Here is a 14,545-nt window from a genome sequence, read left to right as displayed (position 1 = left end):
TAACTAAATATGTAACCAAAAATCTCAGTTAATATCAGAGTTGTGTCTCTGATGATGAATAAAAATATTTGTTTGAGAGAGGTACCAAAATAAACAAAAGAGCTAAACATGCAAAATTGTAAGCTATGCCATAAGGGCAAGGAGTTTCTGCATCACTGGATAAACTAGCAAAGTATTGGCATCAAGATTCAAAGGCACTACTACTAATTGGAATTTAAATGAAAAAAATCAGATTTTTAGTTATTCATATCCTCTAGAATAGTTGCTTATAATGGGTTCCAATTACTTCCAATAGTTTAATTAAGTGCCATATTGAATCATTAGGTTTTCATTTACTCAAAAGCTTTTTCTAGCATCATTCATTTCCACTTTCATTCCAAGACATTTTTCTGGCTTCCACAGAGAATAAAAAAAGAATTGAAAATTATTTCCCCCAAGAAATTAAACAGACAAGTTAAGATTAGAAGTGAAAATATACAAACATCCAAATAAATAATGAGTAGTAAATATAAGTAAGGGCATGACTGTGCGTGCAAGGAATTACTAAGATCTTTTGGCTGGTGCAGTGAGCTAGGAACCACACCATGAGCAATGAGGGCTTTATTTTCTTTTTTCCTCCCAGCTCCATAAGGAAAATATAAAGAGTTTTCCTTGTTTATGGGAACTAAGTTATTAAATATTTTGCCTAAGGATAATTAAACTTTAGAGATACCCAAGTTATCTAAACCTCCAACATATAACCTTGAATGTTCTGCAGGGAAAATGTTATCTTTGGGGTGAGCCTGGGACTCAGGGTGAGAAGATGTCAAGGCCACTCCCAGCCACTCTCCTAACTCTGGGATCTTTGACAAGTCACTCATTTCCCATGAGCCTTACATGCTTTTTTTTTTAAAAAAAAACAAAATAGAGTATGATAGATGAAGAGGTTTTGTAAATTCTAAACCCCTCTGCAAATATTAATGTATAATATGTTAATTCCAGGCAGCATACATGTAGTATTGGAATATAGTGTATTGAGTTGTACCAATAAAATTGGATTCTTTTAAATATTGATAATTTTGGAAGCATAAGAAATTATCCTACCAGGGCCTGATGTAGATGTGCCTGGAGTTCATTTACCATATAAGACAGCACAGCCAATAGTTCATGTATTGGAAAATATACTAACTCAGTATTTACAATGAAACCATCACACAATTATTACTAAGTCAAGATGCACTTATGACATTCTGGTCACTGGTATCCACCTACCAGTGAACACATATGAAAACAGCAAGAATTGTTATCAGGACCATTAGAACGATATTGATAATGGTTATGTCAATATGTAGCTCCTATCAAAACAGCTAAACAGGAGGGCAGGGGCCTCATAGAAAAAAGCAAAATGCTTATTTTTCTGTTAGATTCGTAGGGTTTTGCAGAATCCCATGAGTACTCTGACATGTAAAAAGCTCATTACTCATAGCATATGAACAAACTAGGCACACATCAACTCTTCCCATTCCTTCAATGTTGTTTCCTCTTCCTGAGGGACTCTTAGCAGTAAAAAGGCAACTAATATGTCAAAGCAGACAGCAACTTGATGTGTGATGTCAGTTTCATTTAAGCCATCTTCTACTAGCGTAGTTTTAGTGTAACTTGTCTTTATACTCACCATTATAATACTATGAAACATTAATCAGTGCTACTTCACTTTCAGTGTACTTAATATTTCTCTAAACTTAGATGGTAACACTAATTCAGTAATTACTATCATTTTATCTTTTCATCTAACTAATTCCTTACAAGGGGGGGCCTTTATTGTATTAATGTGAAATTCAACCCATTACCCTAATGAATGTATTTTTGTAGAATTACTATTAAAATTTTTTAAAGGGTGATAATAAATTTGAGAAATTATTTCATTCCAACATATTCACCATTTGAATTTTCTTTTGCCCGTTTAGGTAGTGCTGATTTGTCAGATGACATTTTCATCAATTAAACAGAGATAAATTTAAAACATGGGCTTTTCTCCACTTTTGTCTAGTTCTAATAGAAATGTTTCACGAAGATTAAACAAATTAAAACAGGAGTAATGGACAAAATATAGAAAAATACTGGAAAAGGAATCAATGATTACAAAGATTCTGACATTATAAAGGGTCTTTTAAAAAGGACTGAGGCTGAGGCGTTGATTTCTTAGTATGTTTCAAACCTCCAACTGAGAGGAGGTCCACCAACAAGAGAAAAAAAATCATTTTTTATATTGTGGCAGCTCGTATGCCTACCCTTTATTTCCTCCCACCCACTCACTGTGTATAAAACTGGTTCATTGGTGGGAGAGAAAGAGACGAAGCTGGTGTGGCATAATCACAAAAGCATTTCCTACAAAACAGCTAAGAAGCTCAGTTCAAATTCTGTCAACTTTGGATTGGCGAGCCTGGGAGAAGAAGCCTGGTTCACAATTTCTGTTACTGAGAACTCATGATCCCAGTGGTACAGCCATAGCCTGCTCTTGTATGTTAATATCCTGAGTAAATTAAACACACAGAATGTCAAAAAGCACTTTCAGGTTGTTTTTCTTGTTTCACGTGCTTGTTTTCTAACTTTATTTGAGCACAAGTCAAGTGGAACAATGTCACAAATCTCTAGGCACAAAAGGCCACAGCCAATATGAAACAAAGGGCTGAGCAAATATGTGGTCAACCGGCACTGACCTAGAGACAGAGTCGCTCTAAATAATTTACACTCAGAATATCACTTTGGGACCCATGTGGTCTAGATCAGTTGTCTATAATCCCTAAAGCTACCAAAGCTGTTCTCCACTCTCCTCTTTCTTGGACAGAATAGATGTGTCCAAATTGCCCCACTGCATGTCTGCTCAGTGAAGAGCTCATGAACAACATAGCCTCTTCCAATACATGAGAAAATAACTCTGCCTTAATAAGAGGTCACAATTAACCTCACATGAGCCACTCAGTGACGAGATCTCCTGATATCCATACTGAGCTTTAGCATTTTCCACCTTATAACCATGATAAGCAATTGGAAGTCAATTTGTTTCCTACCAGCTCAAAACAAAACAGTCACATTTTGAGGCTGATTTATTGTGCATCCCAATAAACTTATCTGGAGATCAGAGAACAGAACAGCCACTATATTAAACCTAGGTTTAAACAGTGGTAGCACACATCTTTAATCCTAGCATTCAGGAGGCAGAGATATGTCTGGATCTCTGTGAGTTCTAAGCCACACTGGAAACAGCCAGGCATGGTGACACATGCCTTTAATGCCAGGAAGTGAAGGCAGGAAGCAGAAAGGTATATAAGGCATGGGGACCAGGAACTAGAGCCTTTTTAAGCTTTTAGCTTTTAGCAGCAGTACAGCTGAGATCCATTTGGATGGGGATTCAGAGGCTTACGGTCTGAGGAAACAAGATCAGCTGAGGAATTGGCAAGGTGAGGTTGGATGTGGCTTGTTCTGTTTCTGTGATCTTTCAGCGTTCACCCCAATACCTGGCTCTCGGTTTGTTTTTATTAATAAGACCTTTTAAGATTCATGTTATAACATTTTTCATCACAATGCCATATTTCCTTTGTGCAATAACCTGTGAAGTACATACATGAATATGTAACACTATAAAATTGTTACTCATAATTACATAGAAATGATGATTAAACTTACATTTAGGACTATTAAGGGGTTTGCCCATACTTCACAGGGCATATTTGGGTGTCTTGATGCCTGAGAATCACCCTACATTTTCTTCTCTTGGAAAAATTTTCAGTAATTAATATGAACCCAAATGGAAATAGAACAATCAAGAGTGCAAAGTACAGCATCAGTTTCTGTCCCTCAGGATGAGAACTAGCAGGTGATGGACCTCTGTGCACAGCAATGTTCTCTCCAGGTATGAAACAAGCCACGGATCTGCATTTAAAATATCATACATTTCTAGGCACTAATGCTCAAAAATGATACATGGCCCATGTTTCTGGCATGCTTTATGTCCATCTGCTAGCATGGCATGGTGCCCATTCACAAGGTAATAAGACAATTTCACAAGCACATTGATGCCAAGCATACTAAGCCTTACAATACTAACTTGCAAAATGAAGCGTGTACCTTTCTTTTTCTACAGTGAGCACATCGCCCTGAGTCATAGCCATCATCCAGGTCTTCAATCTATTCCCTTAGATGAGATCATGTTAACTGACACAGGGTAGAACCCAGAGTAGACAGCTGCTGCTAGTTCAAATCCTAAACTCATTTCTGTTTGTAGGTTACAAAGAGGAATTAAGGTACAATCTTATAGAATAAAATCTGGGCACTTTCACTTAAGCAAAAAGACAGACATCTGGTCCAAAGAGATTGGCTAGTGGATAGAAATTCCCTAATGTATTTTCCAATATCTGGAGGCTTCGTGCCTTTATTTACTTGTGACCATCAACTGTCCAGTAGCACATGGCTCAGACAAACAAGATGGTTCAAGTGTTGAGATGTGATTGCATTTTCTGTAGCTATAAATACACTACCCCTATTGACTCATCTTCCTGAGAATATAATGATAAGAAAGATGTGGTAAACAAAAGCTCTCTTCTGAGTCATACCAAGCATGTTTCTATTGAGGCTGTTTATACCCTTCTTTTGAATTTACATGAATCAGGCATTGTTCCGTCAAAATATACTTTTTGTGCATATCTCTCATGTGAAGAGCTGTTTAAAGAATAATGTAGTAAGAAAATAAACTCATGTCAAGGGGAAGGAGAAAAACAGCAGAAAAATAAATGGAAAAAAATGGTACAGTAAAAACAGGAAAAAATGACACTATAAAATTCATCCCAGAGCAATAATGCTTCTGGTAAGTTTTATACTACTTTTAGACAAAATTTCATTTGATAATAATAGATGTCAACTTACTTAATGTTTTTTATAAAAATCCCACATAAGATATATATTTCAGAAATCAACATGGCTACATATACATTTGCTTAGCAAAGATAAATATTCACCCAAATATGTTATTAAAAACTGTAGTCACTAGTCAGCTGTGGTGGCATGTGACTGGTGTGACTGATGTCAGCATTAGGAGACTGAGTAGAAAGCCCCCAAGTTGCAGTACAGTTTGGGTTATAAAGTGTGAGGCCAATCTGGCTTACATAGTGAGACTTGATTAAAAAAATTAACAATACTCAAACAAACATTAGAAATCAGATAATAGTCTCTCTGTATGTGTGAAGTGTATATGTGTGTGTGTGTGTGTGTGTGTGTGTGTGTGTGTGTGTGTGTGTTTGAAAATAATTCTAATTTAGTTGTCAGGAATAGGATCCAACAATTTTACTTGGTGCATATCAAACATAGAAAGTTTAGAAAATGCTGTGAGAAGTATTGCCTGTATTAAATATATTTTCCAGCATTAAAATGTATCTGTAGATTAAGATTTAATCTTTGTTTTATTCCACTTTTTATTGATAAAGAAAGCTCTCTTCTAATTTTATAAAGCCATTAACATTTTTAAATGTTTTAGAAATACTGTATGAATTTAATACCTTACAATATGTATGCATAATTCTGCCTCCAGTTTAACTCTAGAACTGAGTTAACTCTACACTATGTATCCTTAATCTCTGAAAATCCTGACTGAAGTTTAAAAATGCCAGTTTTAGAGTGAATAAAATGAAGAAAGAAAAGAAGACGGTGGAATGGGATAATTATGAAGACCATGGGCAGATCTGATCAGCTTCAATGTGAATGACTTGATCATTAGTAAGAAAAATAAAGTACAAACTAAGTTATTGAGAAACACCACATGGGTCACAAACATTGTCCAAACAAATCAAGAATAATGGTTGAGAAAATAAACATATTTTGTATAACTTAGAGTCCTTCCATCCCCCATCTATTTAATAAAGGACAGACCTTTTTAAAAAGCAGAGTTTGGACCTGTTAGTTTAACTGAACAATAACTAAGAAGAACGCCATTGCACAGCATGTCAGCTTGGCTTTACAGCATGAGTGAGTGACTTCAAATCTAATTAGGACAGGACATTTTGCCTGAACAAGCCTGAAAAATATTGAGCAATTTCCTAGCCATCATAACACTGATTCTGGGTATGTCCATACAACAGTGATGTTCAGGAGAGAATAAGAGCAAAATCAGCACCGGATTATGAGAGAAAAGAACATTTTGGAGTAAGATAGATCTGGACAGGACTCCTATCTGTGCATTCCATTAGATCTCCATCAGTGGTAGAAATTATTTATACCTTTTTAAACTCAGATTTTTATACCTAAAATCTGATGCGATAAGTGTGCCTGAATACAATAGGAAATTCAAGTACAGAGCCTGGCTTAATAGATGACAAATTCTAGTTTGCTCATTCATAAAGATTACTTCTAGAATGTTGGAAGTACAAACACTGAAATAATCAGCAGAATGGAGAAGAAAATGCATAGTGCAAGTGTTTGTTGTTCAGGGTTACAGCAGTCTGTACCTGCAGCAACATCCAATTGGTTCCAAATACTATGCAAGCACAGTGTTTGGGGTAAATAAAGCTAGGCTACTTTTCTGAACAAATTTAAAATCTATTTCTCTGAAGTCTTACTTGACTCCAGCATACACATATGATGATTTCACAGGATTACAGTTTGAGATATTAACTGATTTCATATCCCTTTTTGAAATTCCAAACTATTTTGGACCACTTGCTTCCCTTTTCCCATATTATTTTATATGAAACATTTTCTAGTTGAGAGATTGTTCCTTTTAACACACACACACAAAAGAGTCAAAATATCAAAGCTAAGTTTCAGTCATAAAAAAGAAACAACCTTGAAAAACAAGGGTGAAAAAACAAAGAATGTTGAGGGAAGATGTTTCTTAAAAATTAAAGTTAGAAAGCCTTAAGAATGTAGAGAATTCATGAATAAGTGATAGAGTAGGAAAATACAAGATGAATAAACTATGCTTTTTACAACACAGGGCAAGATTAAAAAATTGCTTCTAGAGTGGAGAAGGAAGAAGAAACGAATAGAAGAAGGTGGTGGAAGAATTGTGGACACAAATATGGAATGACAATTTGTGTAGTAAAAGATGTAGAACTTAGATTGGTCATGAATTGCTTGCTTTATATCAAAATTAAATTTCCCTTTAGTCTGTGAGTGTCATCCAATTTTGATCAAGATATTCTTTTCTTAAAAAAAAAAAAAGAATGTGCTAAGTGTAGCATGCTTTGGAATAGGAGCAATGGATGCACAAGATCTCTACAGAATGAGGTACATCTGAAGATGGACTTCCAAAGGGCCCAACAAGCATGGCTTAGAAAAATATCCCAAAGGTTATAAAGTTCCCAGGGATGACAAACAGGTGCGACAATTTAAGTGGTCATGGAAACATGAACATAAACATTAAATACCTTGGACAGAGGTGATTTAGATCATTAAGCTTATGGTTCCACGATACGATTGGGGAAACCTGCTTAAGGTATGCACAAAGCCACCAAGACTGAGCACAGTAAATGTAATATTTGTAAAAACAAAATATAGCCACAAAGCTTCAGAGTCAATATCAAAAACAAGACCTTCGGTTCACACCAAGAGGGGAGAAAGGAAGGGAGATTTCTAAATAAACTGAGTAACTAAAAACACTGAGATTATCTTGAACTAGGTAAATGCTAGAAAGCAAAACTTCATGTTATTTTAGAAGTCATAGCAGTAAGACTTATTATGTTTACTAGTATCTGTGTCTATGTCAGTGTCCGTGTCAGTGTCCGTGTCAGTGTGTGTGTGTGTGTGTGTGTGTGTGTGTGTGTGTGTGTGTGTGATTGTCCTTACAGCATCCATTGTGACATATAGCCAAAACTCATCTTGTGAAATATTATAATGATAAAACTGGATATGGGCTATACTTGAAGAGATTCAAGCCAACTGAGTCACCTGGAAATGACACTCTCCAACCTGTTAAGCTGCCTGCAGGCTGTGCAGTGTGTTCCAGGTTTCCAATTTTTGTGAGCTGTCACCCCTAATGGGGTGGGTTTTGGTAATGCAGCTGTCTTTGAGGCATTTCCATCTCTTTACAGTTGGTCACCTGAAAAAATACACACACATAACATCAGCTCTCACCAATACTTTCAAAGGTTGATTTTTTTTCTCTCCTTGTTTAATTGTCATTATTAATACCCCCTCTCTCTTCCTAGTTATTTGGAATTCTGATTGTTCTGAGAGCAAGATACCTCACTTAAAAATGAAGGATAGTAATTATGAGCAGCTCAAGAGGTTTCCTGTGCATGTGACTCAGACCTTGTCATTTGGGGAAACTAAAATAACAGCCATTACTACCTGACTGAAGCAGACATTTAGATAGTAGACATATGTTACATAAAGATGCCTCGGTCTGGTGACCTGGATACCATTCTCATGTGGAAGCAGAATGGCTAACAGTACAGTCTATTGCTGTGTTTTCTATGATCTGGACATCATTCTTCATATTGATTGCCTTTTGATGGGTGATAGTACCAAAAAGGGTGGCTTTTCTGCCAAAATGTTCAAGCCAATCAATACAGTAGTTCACTTGATAATGGTCCACCCAGAAGAGTTCCCAAGCAGGGGATATTTTATTAATGTTCTGTACTGTCTTATAGTTGTGAAGCATGGTGGATCATCCATGTTAACAGCAAGAAAAGGGGGAAGAAAGACTTTTACAAAGGAAAGATGAATGCAAACACTCTGGGGGCAGGGAATACAACGTTTAGTATTCTCAGAAGGAGAATTTTATTTTTCTTCTTTTAAATTAAAAAAGAAAAATAAAGTGCACATGCCTTGTGGCCTTAAGAAGAGCAGCAGTGGAACAAGGCTGCTTTTGTACTCTATTAAGGTTGAGATTAAAGTCCCTACTGATAAACTGAACATTCTTTAAAAGTGACCAGAGTCAAACAATGTCTGTTTGCTGCTACTTTATTACAAAGACACCACTGAGAATAGCTAAGAGTATACTATTTGATCTTTAACAGGTTGACCAAATGATTGCAGTTGGCTCCACTACATGAGATGCTTTCTGCAAATTATTGTTTCTGGTTATAAACCTTTATAATATCAAAGAATGAATTATGTATGTATTTCATGTTTTCTTTTCTGCTATCAGCCTTGATGTTCTCATTTTAAGTTTCACCCTAGCCTCCTAATAATGCAATATTGAGGCCATTCAGACACTAATTATGCCTCCGTGGCTTTTTTGAAATGACTAAATCAGCATCAGTTCTATAATTATCATTAGCAAGTTTGTATCAGTGGCTCCCATCACTTGAACAGCTCAACTTAAATGATTTGTGAATGTACTCATCTGATACATTGAACAGTCTCTATAGATACAAACAGGTGCTTGCATATTACTTTATGTAAAACAGAAAATCTGAACATGTATATTGTATGAAATATATTTTCAATTCAATATTAAAGCATTTTTTGTGGCTTGAAATATTAAGCTATATAGAAACACCCAGGATACCTGTGCTTTAAAAGCTCAGTTGAGGTGAACAGTATAAGGAAACAGAAAACTATTACTCATACTTAAGGCTAGACCCAATGTCTTCCTTATTTTCAGAATGTTCAAATGGGAATCTGGCAAGGATGATTGACAGGAAGAAGTTTCCAAATGTAATGCCTCTGTATTTTCATTGTTTCTGTTCTTGAATTATTAATATTGCCAGTAGTCATTTGCCATGAAAACAAATCAAGGTATGTATGGTAAGCACTTACTTGAATGCAGCACTTTTATATGTTAAAAATATAGCGAATCGGTATTTTAATATAATGATTGGCAAACTAGTGGGGAAAATATAGCAAAATAAGATTTCAATACAAAATTCTATCTTAATTCTGTGAGTAAATGGATAAACACAGTATGGAAAGAATAGTAAAGAGAGAGAAACAAAACAAAACAAAAACGCAGCCACTGAGTGAAGCAAGCACAGCTTCTTTGTATTACTCAGAAAAGAGAGAGCCTCACCTAAAACCAGAAAAACCTGATAAGAATTTCTGAAACTCTGTCGCTTTAGGAATAGTGAAACATACATCAAAAGCGACACCATTGTGTTTTTCAGTGAGAATCACACACACACACACACACACACACACACACACACACACACACACACACACACACACACGTGTATTCTTTTACCAAGTAACACCAGATCCTTGTTTTGCAGAAGGAAGGAAAAAAAAAAAACTTGTGCCATGCTGTAGTATTTTATGACCTACATTATTACCCTCTGGGTAGTGGAATGATGGTGCCAAACTAATTATTGCTTTGTCTAATTTTAAATCCAGGTCTATGGAGATTAACAGCTTGCACATTAATTCAAAGCACCAACAGCCTACCTAACCTAATGCTGTCTTAAATGAATTAAAAACCCTGTTTAAGAAACTTTAATATACTCTAAATGAAGGAAATGTGTGTCTGTGCTGTATTCAGTGTTTCAAAACCAACTTCACTTTACTTTGCTTAAACAGACAGATGCCAGGGAAGAATTTTCCTTATATTCATCTATTACTTCTCTCTAAAATGATACTTCTTCTAAGCTTAAAGCATGGAACTAATTGTAAAGCGCCGGGCAGGGAGAGAAGCAGAATAATGAGAAGGACCACTATGTTCAGCTTAAGGGAAAAAAGTTCAATTCCAATGTATTGTTCCTTTTTATATCTTTGACATTAAATGAATGCCTTTAAACACACTGACATTTTGCAGTATTACAAAATAGATGTGGAGTATTGAACAATCAATACATACAGACCCTTTATTTTAAAAAAAGGAAGGAAACATATCACTGAACATTCTAGAAACATTGACAGTTTGAGGGACCAGAAAACATTAGATGACTGCAATAACTTTACAGCTGTTTTCCCCATTTCTGCTTCTGTTAGCTCCATCTTCGCAAAGCAGGGTTGAATCCACATAAACCCCTTGCCTAGAAACCCTCCAGAATGTCCTGATACCTACCCATTGCCATGCAGGCCTCTTGACTAGTAGCCACTCCTGCTGCTTTATCGTACATCACCCTTTCTCATTTCCACACACATTTCCCATTTGGCCCGTGTGTCACAGAGATACAGGCAGACCAGAGTTAACACTTTCTAGCAAAACCCAACAATTTTTGTTTTCTGTTCCATCTCTCCTTCTTCTACCATGAAATCATTCATTTCTCACAAACAGTTACAAGTTTCAGTGTCAACTAAGGCATTGGGTTAAGAAAAGTGAAGATGGCCGGGTGGTGGTGGTGGCAGAGGCGCATGCCTTTAATCCCAGCACTTGGGAGGCAGAGGCAGGCGGATCTCTCTGAGTTCGAGGCCAGCCTGGGCTACTAAGTGAGTTCCAGGAAAGGTGCAAAGCTACACAGAGAAACCCTGCCTTGAAACGCCCCCCCCCCAAAAAAAAGTGAAGATGGATGCCTGCCTGCCCTCAGAATGCTTACTGCCTGATGGTAGAATCAAACATAGAGATGGTTTAAAACAGATGTGAAGGGACATAAAGATATAGGTTCTGATGAGAGCCCAGATGAATGGTCTCTAAAATAGAGGAGTTAAATACTGAAAATCTAAAGCAAATTAGACTATACAAAAGGAGGGAGGAACTAACCCAGGCCGAAGACAGACGGACAAGAGAAACAGAGGGAGAAATGGGTTAATGTGTGTAAACCACGTGGTTTATGCTTTGGAAGATAAATGAGACTACTGAGTCCAGAGAAACTGCCCCCCTCCATGAACAGAAAGCAAAACACAACTCTTTTTTTTCCTGCTCAGAATCTTTTAAAAATGCACTTCCAACAGATACTTTGATCTGTATTTATCTGACTTTATCTAAACAAGTTAACATCAGTTTTGTTTAAATGTGCAATTTTTAGCACAGTATCTTTAGCCATATTAAGTACTCAGTATGCACTTTTTTTTTTTGGTTTTTTTATTATTATTATTATTATTATTATTATTATTATTTATTATTATTTTACAACACCATTCAGTTCAACATAATAGCCACAGAATCCCCTGTTCTCCCCCTCTCGCCCACCCCTCCCCCCAGCCCACCCCCCATTCCCACCTCCTCCAGATCAAGGTCTCCCCCGAGGACCGGGGTTGACCTGGTAGACTCAGTCCAGGCAGGTCCATTCCCCCCTCCCAGACCGAGCCAAGTGTCCCTGCATAAGTCCCAGGATTCAAACAGCCAACTCATGCAACGAGCCCAGGACCTGGCACCAATGCACAGCTGCCTCCCAAACAGGGGGCCGGTCTCTCAGTATGCACTTTTTGAATGAATATGGGAACCATGAAAAGACAGTCAGAGGTGGCAAGCAGACATATGGATACTTCAAATATATGTGAATGGAAAAACATACTGTCGTGTATTGTCTGAAGAACACATGTCTGCATAGCTAAGAGAATATTCCAGGTGACTATCAACCTGGCATGGGCTGGGTCAGTAAGGGTGTACATGAAGCATCCTAGCCCCATTGGACAGTGTCTGGATTCAAGTGTAATTCTGGACAATTCTAGTAATTTTATTCAGTAAGGTCAAGGTCTACACTGGTTTCTCATGGAGGGAGGGGGCTGAATAAAAACTTCTGAGTCACCTCAGCTGAATTCAAGTGCAAATAATAATACTTTAAATAATCTTCAATTCTAAAGATGCATTAAAACTATTGCATGACAATTTTCATTACTGAAAGACTTACTTAAGACACAGTCTAGATTGCCTAGATTTTAATCAGTGGCTACTAAATAGTTTAGAAGAAGATACTAGTCAATTTTATGAAAATATATCAAACATAAGTTTCAGATTGAAATATAGTGGTTAAAAATTAAATTATGTATAGAATTTTATGATAACTGTATGTAGTAGTCCATCATGCCTGCCTTTCTGTATAACATCCAATATTTGTTTTCTTCTTCCCACCTGTGCCTGAGGCCACCTTGCTTTCCTCTCCGTGACATGAACACCCATTCTATACCTTCCCTAACTTAGACCTCCCCTTAGTCTAGCGAGAGTCAGGAGACAGCCATCTGCAAAATCACATTGAGTTATCTCTATCATTATTGTCTTACTTTTCACTTTTGTTATTGCTTATATTACCTTGTGGATGAGGAGGAGGGAAAGCAGAGTCCTTTCTTAGCTTGAGAAACATACTCATATATACTCACATCTATGGTAGGTCACATACTCACCCTCAAAGAGAACAATAGTTAGGCTAGTTTCCCTCTGATTTTCTTAAAAAGCCCTAGCCAGGATGTACCATGTAGAAAAGCAACTTGTTCAAATACAATTGTTTATGTTTTAATCTCTCTACCATTTAAAAAAGTAAAGATGAATCCCAGGGTCATGAGCAATCACAGGAAAAATTAGTCAAGTTGGTTCTTCCTGAATTAACTGCTGCCTTGATTAGAAGATCAAGCTATTTTAATGCTCAATTTCTAATTCTCATGTTTAGCAAGAAAAGTTATATAATACATATTATAGAGAAGGAAACTGGTTGCAGCCAGACAAGACTTTCAGGTTTTAATGATGAATGGGAATGGAATATGATGACCAATACAATGCTATTTATTTTTAGCATATTGCTAAAGAGAGTGTTATAAAAAATATACATGGCAGGCAAATCTATGAGCCTTTGTGAAAAATATTTTTTTATTTTACATAAATTGGAGAAAAGCAACTTTTGCTTATATAGAAAAGTAAAAGTTAGAAATCATTCAATACAAATCCTCTGTGGATTTTTATTATGCATGTGATTCCATAATGTGTATGCTTTTTTGTGAGACCCTTTTCCTTCGGGGTATATTAGATTTTGGACAATTTAAAACTCTGTAAACACATGCAGTGCTTTGTTGAATAGTTTCTCCCTTTTTGTAGCTTCACATTTAAACTATATTCGTTGGTAGGTTGAACAATGGATTTAATAATATTTCAATGAATACATAAGGAAATTGAAGAAAGTGCCAGCTATTATCTATTAATGAACTTTTGCTCATCATACTTTTCTCTTTCCCTTTTAAAGGCTAAGGACTATTTTGTTTTAGATTATGCTAGCAATTTGCCTTAAGTCTGTCATCCCCATGCATTGTATTTGTGTCCAGTGTATGGTTTGATGTGTGTGTGTGTGTGTGTGTGTGTGTGTGTGTGTGTGTGTGTGTGAATTTAGGCCAAAAACTCTAAAGTCAGTCTTAGGAATTTAGTGTTGAAGGTTGATTAGTTCTTAGATTATATATATATATATATATATATATATATATATATATATATGTGTGTGTGTGTGTGTGTGTGTGTGTGTGTGTGTGTGTGTGTGTGTGTATTTTTTCAGCAAACAAGGACAGAGCAGTCCTGCCTGTCTGGCACAGAGAGCATTTATATATGTGCAGGAGGTTTCTGTGTGCCACCTCACAAATGGGTAATAAACGAAATTAAGAGTGATTTGAAGATTAAAACAAAAACCACCTGCACATTCTCCAACAGCGACCCACAGATACTTTCCTACACTTATTTCTTTGTGGTAAAACCCAATGAACAACTTTTCTTAGT

The sequence above is a fragment of the Peromyscus maniculatus genome, chromosome 4 (assembly GCF_049852395.1).
Source record: "Peromyscus maniculatus bairdii isolate BWxNUB_F1_BW_parent chromosome 4, HU_Pman_BW_mat_3.1, whole genome shotgun sequence".
In the NCBI taxonomy this organism is placed as follows: Eukaryota; Metazoa; Chordata; class Mammalia; order Rodentia; family Cricetidae; genus Peromyscus; species Peromyscus maniculatus.
This window is presented reverse-complemented; position numbering follows the sequence as displayed.